This window comes from Sinocyclocheilus anshuiensis, unplaced genomic scaffold (genome assembly GCF_001515605.1).
Source record: "Sinocyclocheilus anshuiensis isolate Anshui unplaced genomic scaffold, SAMN03320099.WGS_v1.1 scaffold1053, whole genome shotgun sequence".
Classification (NCBI taxonomy): domain Eukaryota; kingdom Metazoa; phylum Chordata; class Actinopteri; order Cypriniformes; family Cyprinidae; genus Sinocyclocheilus; species Sinocyclocheilus anshuiensis.
In genome coordinates, this window is record NW_015555711.1 from 415,309 (window position 1) to 424,227 (window position 8,919).

The 8,919-nt window shown below is 35.8% G+C and overlaps 1 protein-coding gene across 3 annotated transcripts in view; it reads right to left on the reverse strand.

The window, feature by feature from the left end:
- Positions 1 to 8,812, reverse strand: part of LOC107672037 (caM kinase-like vesicle-associated protein) — a 45,982-nt gene extending 37,170 nt beyond the window's left edge. For all 3 annotated transcript variants that reach the window (XM_016465116.1, XM_016465115.1, XM_016465114.1), the window contains exon 1: positions 8,638 to 8,812. The gene's annotated coding sequence lies outside the window, so the exon portion shown is untranslated. The remainder of the gene's footprint in view (positions 1 to 8,637) is intronic.
- Positions 8,813 to 8,919: the final 107 nt, after the last annotated feature.

Genomic DNA, 8,919 nt, shown 5'->3' on the forward strand with positions numbered 1-8,919 from the left:
GAGAAGTGCTCACTAACACAGATTTAGACAGATTTGTGAACAATATTTGAGAGAAATAGGCCTTTTGTGTACATAGAAAAAGTCTTAGATCTTTGAGTTCAGCTCATGAAAAATGGGGGCAAAAACAAACGTGTTGCGTTTATAATTTTGTTCAGTATATCTAATTTCTGGTCTGGTCAGTAATGTTTTTAAGGTAAATTCTATTTGGTGACAACAGAGATGCAGAAACTTTGCCTTAAAATGAGCAGAAATGTAGTCATTACTGGTATTTAATCATTTAAAAGATTACAGTTTACAACATTTTCTTTAAAAATAAAGGCTCTAGCAGAGATTTCTCGCTGTTTTTAATGTAAATAAAATTAGATTATAAGACATTTATATTACGACATCAACAGCAGTAATTAATTTCCACTGCTGCAGTGTTTTTTTTTATTTCCTCCTCCCTAGATAAATAAACAGAAAGAGGACGATTAGTGGCTCAGTGCGGGACAGCATTAAAATGACAAGAGTATGTATAGCACTGCTGTCATAATGAGGCTCAAGCTTTCAATGGCAAAGGCTTCATCTCTTTTTTATTCCTCATCTCATTCTCCATTCTCTTTTTCCATCTCTCTTTATCCTCAAGTTGGGAGTAATGGCGGACAAAACGAGGAGTCCTCATCACTGATTTATGTTTGCTCCCATGTCCTGCATATATTTACCTCACTTTGAATGTAATCGAAAGCACTGCCCGTCACAAAAGCGCACACAAAAGCTCCAGCTTTCATTGTGATGCGGAAAGCCTCAACTTGCATATCTCGCTCGCAAAGCCTTTTTTGCTTTGTTTTATCACAAGTGCTTAAGTGGAGGCTGTTCTGTCTATTTTCACATGCAATCGGAAACAAAATTATGCTGAAAAGGTGCCTAAGCGAGGTGGAGTTGGTGGAGAGCGCCTCTGCTTGAAATTATATAATGTAGATGATTAAAAGTAATTTGAGGGAGAGAAAGAGAATGTGTGAGTGTGAACGAGTACATTAAGACTCACATGACCCTCGTAATGGCTTAGTTGTCCTTGTATCTCGATTACACTATTATTGCCACTCTGTCCAGTGTTAGTTTCTGCTAAAGGGGCTATCATGACACTTCTATGGCTGGGCTGCAATAGTTTTAACGGGAGCAACTCAGCCTCTGTAGCCTGTATTGTAAAAGAATTATATTTCTTTAATATGTTAGTGAAGAGTGCTGCAGGGGGTGAAAACTATTGGTGTTCAGCGTGGCTGCAGATGCATGGCATCTCAACTGTGCTGTAAGCTCTCAACTTAACTCTTTATGACCCCCATTCAAAGTAGGTTCACAAACGGCTGAGGAATAAACCTCAGCTGGCATGTGCTGAGGTAATGGTGCACTTAAAAGCAATAATTAACATCTTCCAACAAATTCAAGACATGCAGTTCTTACGTATTGTGACCCGTTTGATACCCTTTCTCATTTTTTTCATATACACAAACAAACATTTGGCAGACAGTTTTGTTTTTGTTTTTTTTCAAATTTACAGTGCTTTCAAGTACATGTCATCAGTTAATGCATTCCCTGGGATTCAAACTTGTGACCTTGGTCTTGCTCTCATCATGTTCTACTGTTTGAATTACAGGAATACACATACTATGTGTCTTCAAGCTGATTAATTTATTATTTGTTAGCAAGTGTGTATGTTTATGGGATCTTATTAGTAATCACAGGTTGTAATATCACACATACACTTACACACTCAAAAATGATTTGATGAGTTGTCAATGAAACTTAAGGTAATTTATGCTTATGGTTATAGAATTATTGCAGTACATTTTACAAGAAAATACTATGTTAGTCTTTCTTGGCATTCTTGTTACTTGCTATTTTCTGTAATTATTTGTGAAATTTACTAGCAATTTCTGAGTGAATTTTTTTTTTTGTTACAGTTAATTATTTATGCAATGACAGCACATGTACTAACTTTAGACACAAAAATGTTTACAAACTCTTCGTTTTATATATTGAATTAGTGGAGTTTATAAGTTGGTTTTGTTGTATATAAACAATGGTATTAATTAAATATGGCATTAATTAAAATATCATGGCCTTTTTTTACATTTATTTAATGTATTCACCTAATTTGACATTATAATGGCTTCTATTCTGTTCTGTGTGGTTTCTAATGTTTTATTCAACTAATTTTTAATGTTTCCATCACCTTACCCAAGACTAACTTTTAAAAGGAGTTAAAATTCCATCATCATTGAAACATTACTGAATCATTTAGTTTTTATTTTATTACTTAAAACTGTGTAAATATACTGTAATAATATATTGTGAGTAACATTATTGTCAATTATTATTAATATAAAAACTAAAATTACAGGAATATAGCGATTCACTTAACAAACAATGCAATACGATTCACAATACTGATTTCACAATATAATTTTCTAATGATTATTTTTTTTAACAAAATGAGATTTAAGACAAATTAGAAATGAAAAGGTGTGCTTTTATTATTGCTTGGACAAACTTTTCATTTCCATCCAAGGTTTCCATTTACAATTAGAGGCAACCACTGTATTTTAATCACAATCCAAACAAAGATGCTGCATACATGCAGATTGAGCAGTTTTTAATCTAAATTAGATTGTATAACTTCGAGATTTGAAGAAAAAACAGAATGCTCTGACTTTAGTTTTGTGAAAGTGCACTGCATAAAACATCTGCACGAAACAAAAACAGCAGACAGGCAGACAGCAGAATGAGAATGCAAATTCACTCTCTGACAGAAGTTTTTTAGATGTTGTCAATACATCCACATCCATACTTTGCTTTGTATATATACATATATATATATATATATATATATATATATATATAAAACACCCTTGCATAATGATAAATGAAATAGGAATCATAAAAGGATCGTGAAACATATTCTCGTAGGTTTTATAGCTCATATCTAATCAGCTTTACAATACTTTTAAAATTGTGATTGTATTATGTGGAGACTGGGTGCTTTAAGACTAAACGTAGACAAACACACAACATTGATCTCATTAGTATTTTTTAGGTATTCAAATGTAACGTTTACATGTGCATTTTCACACGTTAAGATATATATCTTAACGTGTGAAAATGCACATGTAAACGTTACATTTGAATACCTAAAAAATACTAATGAGATCAATGTTGTGTGTTTGTCTACGTTTAGTCTTAAAGCACCCAGTCTCCACATAATACAATCACAATTTTAAAAGTATTGTAAAGCTGATTAGATATGAGCTATGAAACCTACGAGAATATGTTTCACGATCCTTTTATGATTCCTATTTCATTTATCATTATGCAAGGGTGTTTACGGAGATTACAAATCCATCAAGGAGAATAGCTCATTTGTCGTAGGCTGATATGATTAGCAAGTGTTTACTTCATTTGTTTAAAATTGCAAACATCACATCTGAGCTTATAAGCTGAATGTTGGACAAGAGACTTAAGACGCCTGGAGTACTGAAATACACCCATCCATAAACTGACTTTACAAAACGCATCTGTGGGAGGTGTGTAGTGTGTGGGCAAAAGGTACGAATCTAACTTGAAAGTGCTTGCTATATGTAGTCTAGCATCAAGGTGGCCCACAGGAGTCGGATTGGATGCTGCACTGGTTGGAAACTGAACAGAAAGGCTTCGTATCGTGCTCATATGGTGGGTTATGTGAATGCATTATTTTGCACTGAATATATTTGTCTCAGAGCTTGAGGGGAGCTGCTGTGATGAATCTCCAAAATTAAAGTAACCTCTTAATTGGCACCATCCAAGAGGTGAAAACAATGTTGTGAGACAGTGCTAATGGGCGTTGTGCATGTTTATAAATAACCGATTGCATATAGAGCTTCAATTGTGACTCATTGATTGTGATTTCCCTCCACTAGTGTTATGGAGGGTGTAGCATGTAATGTTTCCACGCTGTGATAACAAGCCATTTGAAAAATGCGAACTCGCTAGCATATGTTCTCGCAAAGGTTCTCCACTCTGTCTAGCTGAGGGTTGCCAGCACTTACTCTTATAAGTGGCGTAATTTGTTGAGTATCTGGAGGTGATAGAATGCAGGATGGGGGCTGAAATGATTCAGAGCTCCATCCAGTAGAAACGCAGATAATGATGCTGACATTCGGCATATCAGCGGACTCAGGGGTGCTTTTATATGAATTCAATGCACCATTACGTCAACATAACTGTGAATGGGTGTCTTTCATTACATTGCTTACTTGGATTACGTCTAAGGTGTTACATTTGTTTTGATCGTGTCTAATGTCATTTTGAGCTAAAGTCGTCATTCAGAGTCGCTGTAAAAAGTGGGAGTGACGTTCATGGGCGTCTTGGAAACCTCAGCTGGGGATTTAATCTTGTCTGGGTACTTGTCTTGACTTGATTTCATTGCCACCTTTGTGAGAGTCTACAGATTGGACAGATTTAACCACCCTGGATGGGAGAATATGCATCTTTTGTGAGATGGCTGAGAAATGTCTTACAAAAATGAGGAGTTTGCTTTTACATCTTGCATGCAGTTGAGTGTTTTAGGCTTTTTAGTAAACTTTACTGACCATTTGTCAGTATATATATATATATATATATATATATATATATATAGTAAAGTTAGTAAATTAGTTGCATGTTTACTGTGACTACTTCACCTGACCTGCAGATGACAGTTGTGTCATCTTTATATTGTTTCAAATTCAAACTGTACAAATGCAGGAACCTTATGATCTTCTCACCTTGTTGTCTTCACGTTTTCTGTTTTTTTTCCCCAAGGAGTTCATAAAAGCAGCAGTCAAAATGAGTGCTGCCACCTAGTGGACCAAGCAATAGTCTATTTCAATAGTCGAAGCAGTCGATTTCAGGCAGATGTGCAGCTGGCACATCCTTTAGAGTCCTGGCATGCATTTTTTAAATGCATGTTGTACGTCTTGCTCTGTACAATTAATCTGTAAATATGTTATTTCCAAAGATTTATTTTTGCCATTTTTGCATTAATTAAGATAGGACAGTAACAAGACAAGAAGTAAGAGAGAGAGGGGGACGAGATCAGGAAAGGTCCACAAGCTGGGACTCGAACTCAGGACTATATGTTGGCACGCTGCCCACAAAGCTATCGGTGCCAATCCGTGAATATGTTTACATTTTTTTCAATGTTCTGACCTTGACATTTTTCATCAAAATGTTGTAACTGGATATTCCAATGAAAACTTCTCTCTGGTGATGTATACAGGACTTTTCCAATCATTTTACACTCAGTTTACGCTCATCTACCGCCACATCTCAACAGCTAATCAACAACTAATGCATTGAACCAAGTCCCTACCCTTTTCCCTTTCAAATTTTCATTTGTATCACAATACAGAAAAAAAGATCTGTCACTACTTTAAGTTCTAGGTAGACTGCAAAATTGTTTGTACTTTTTGCAGAAATAAACGGTAAAAATTATATATTAAATATAATTTAAAAATAAAAATAAAGTCAAATTAAAATTAAAATTAGAAACTGGTTAATTCTAAGTTACTGTTCCATACACGTGTGATTGTAAATGGTTTACCTTGCATTATATGTAATTTTACTGTAAAATACTGTCAAGTGTATGGTTTTTACAAGTAAAAACTATGAATTACCATGTAATTCAGGGTAAAAAACAGTATAATGACATTCCCATGTGGTCATGTGGCTTTCTGTTTTACTACCTATATTATTATTGTGGTTATCAATATATTTTTTAGCTAAAAATCAGATTTTGAGTTCAAGTAAACTTGGTAACATTATATCATATAATTGAATATTCGGTTTTAAGTTGTAAAATATACAGGCACTAATATGCCACACAGTAGTAACTGAAACACTGTCTCCATGATTTTTTTTCTCCACGATGGTAAACTTCTGGCAAGCACAGCTGCTGGTTTTTTTCCTGTAAATTTAACAGGATATTTTTTCTGTGTAGTCACAGCTTATTTTTGTGGGCAGCACTCAGACATATGGTGCAACAGCATTTTGGGTGACCCGAGTTAATGTCCTGGCTCATGGTCCTTTCTGAGTCCCATTCTCCTCTCTTGTATCCGACTGTTTCCTGTCTCTCTTTAACTGTCCTATTCAATTAATGTCAAAAATACCACTAATATAACTTAAGAAAAGTTATAGACATAAGAGAAGGTCAGAAAACATCCTGGCAGAAATTCTACCCCATAGCTGACCCTGATGACTTGAAACCTCCACAAACAATTTATTTATTTTGCAAGCATAAGATTCTTCTACTTATTATTATTTTTTACTGTAATCAGACCTGCATATTCTAGACCACCAATGACTGTATTTGCATTTGATGAGAGTCTCTTTTATTCTCAGTGCAATTCCACTGAAATCAAGCTAATCCCACATCCATACTACCAAGTTTTTTTGTTTTGTTTGTTAATTTTTTTCTTGCTAATCCACTGTGGCCCATTTGCCCATCCGTTCAACTGCTGGTTTTTGGCACATTCTGATTTTGAATCCGTCACGGCCATTAACCATTTATAACAGATCTGTTCTAGAGCTTAGCATTTGTGAAATCCTGTAAATGAGTGTTAGCTGGGAAATCCTGCATCATGCTGCTATGTGTTAAAAGGATGTGCAAGATTTCAGTCAAGTTTACAGCTCACCTGTGGGTGCGTCTGTCACTTTCACAAACACCTCTCCTGCTGCAAAGACTGTTTTGTGTGGCGCGGGGTAAAATGTTCTCTGTTTCAGCAGCTACGACCTGCAGCTGAAAGCTCTAGAAGGTTCCACAGTGATCTTTGCTTCCGCAAGGCATGGCATTACTGTATGCAAGTGCTGCCATCACACAGACAGGCACTCTATATACTGTTACACAGCAAATACTCCATTTTCATGTTTTCATTTAAGAAGTTTAGCTGAAATGTTATTATAGTGAAGATCTCAGATCTAATTTGTCTGATATTTTCTGTCTACAAAAAGATTGGATTACTTTTGGTGTGTCTGGCGATTGATGTGCCAGAGCGCATCTTCACAGGGTTACTAATTATAAGACCAGGAAAAATGAAATTATGCATTAAGCAAACAAATAAATAAAAATGCAGTAACACATTTGAAGTCTTTTAGATTATGCCAAATGGGATTGGTTCAAGTGTGCTCAGATTCAAAGAAAACAAGTGTGTGTAACTTTGTCTTTGTATTGCCGTAAAGCTCAACTAAATGTTTCATTTTTCCTCCCACATTACGATTAAAAGTCAAATTAAAACATACCGTGCAAGACTGTGCATTAATAATGAGTACATTAATGGCTTTGCAATGTAAGCACCATAACAAAGTCCTTTGCATGAAAAAGGCTGAAGACCCCTGTTATTATGACTGACTGAAAACAATAATGAACAGTAATGACAGAGAACTAGATGTGTGGAACTCTAAAAATGCAGTGCTTTGACAGACATACATTTAAATGTTACAAAACCAAATATTACTGACTTTTTCAAAACAGTTAATAGGTGCAACTCCAATGGAAATTAAAACATGTCATCAAAATGTCAGCATGCGGATATTTTATTATGCATTCAGAACATAGGCCTACACAGACTTTTTGAGTGAAAACTTGACATAAATGTTTTTTATACCTACACTACTCTAAAACCTGTTGACGTTATTAGATATTAGGCAAACCAATCTTTCAAATAGTAAAGACCAAATGTCCTTGGTTTTTGACATGTTAAACATGTTATTTCACTATATTTGTAAGGACATTTGGCCCTCACAATTATAATAAAGCTGTATACACACTCACAGGCTTTACTGACCCTGAATTTCTCTCAGGTCTAAACCACACGCGGGTTAAGCTTACTTGTACAATAAATGGCTGAATATCTCAGTAATGGCAAGGACAACATGACAATAGGAAAAATGTGACGACTATAAGTGCCCAACCACGAATAATAGTCTACTTATTAATAAGCATATCATCATGACTCGGTATGAAAAAAAAACATTAATAAACTCATTGGGGAACGTTATGTCACAATTTGTCCGTTATTAATAATTAATGTGTTATTTCAACCCAGACTTGCTGTGATTTCATGCCTATTTATTGCTACATTACTCGACATTACTCAGAGCACCTGCTCTCAAAACAGTTTCAAAAATCTCAGGCGAAGCGATGCGACGTCGCTAATCTCATATCTGTTTCTTTCACGCTCTCACTCTTATTTCTTTTTTTACAGAATAGCTTAAAAATCACGTGTTAGACAACTTTTCGACGTAAATGCGGTCAGGACTCTAATTACTTCAGGGATAATTAAAGCACGCAACACTGGAGGCAATCGAGTGCAGAGTAACAGCATCTTTACCTCGCGCCTAACGTTACATGTTCATCGACAGGTTTGGGTTTTGTGTGACATCTTCACGACTGCTGCACTCACAAACTCCATCGCAAATTAATAAACTTGAACACAGTCGAAACGGAAGAAATCGTGATCTCTTAGTTTGTTTCAACAGATGTTCCGCCTGTTATGCGATGCCAGTATGTGATAGGAAGGAAAGGCTTGAAAGGAAATACATAAAAGAAAAATTTAAGACAATATACCAAAACATCTAAAGTTGTTTTACCTGCTCGGAATGGCACAGAATACGCACGGGATGGATGAGGAAATCCAAACTTTGAAGACTGCGAGCGTTAATGGCTCGTTTGTGAGCGACGCATTAGATCGGCGCAGTTCTGACAAGACTATCGGCGTGCAATGCTGCTGTCTGTCTCTTCCTCCCTCTCTCTCGCTCCCCCAGAGAAATGAATAATCTCTGCTTTCATCTGGATCACCGAATCGCTCCCTCCCTCTCCAGTTTGCGCGCTCTGTCTATCTCTATCTCTCCTTCTCTCTCTCTCTCTCTCTC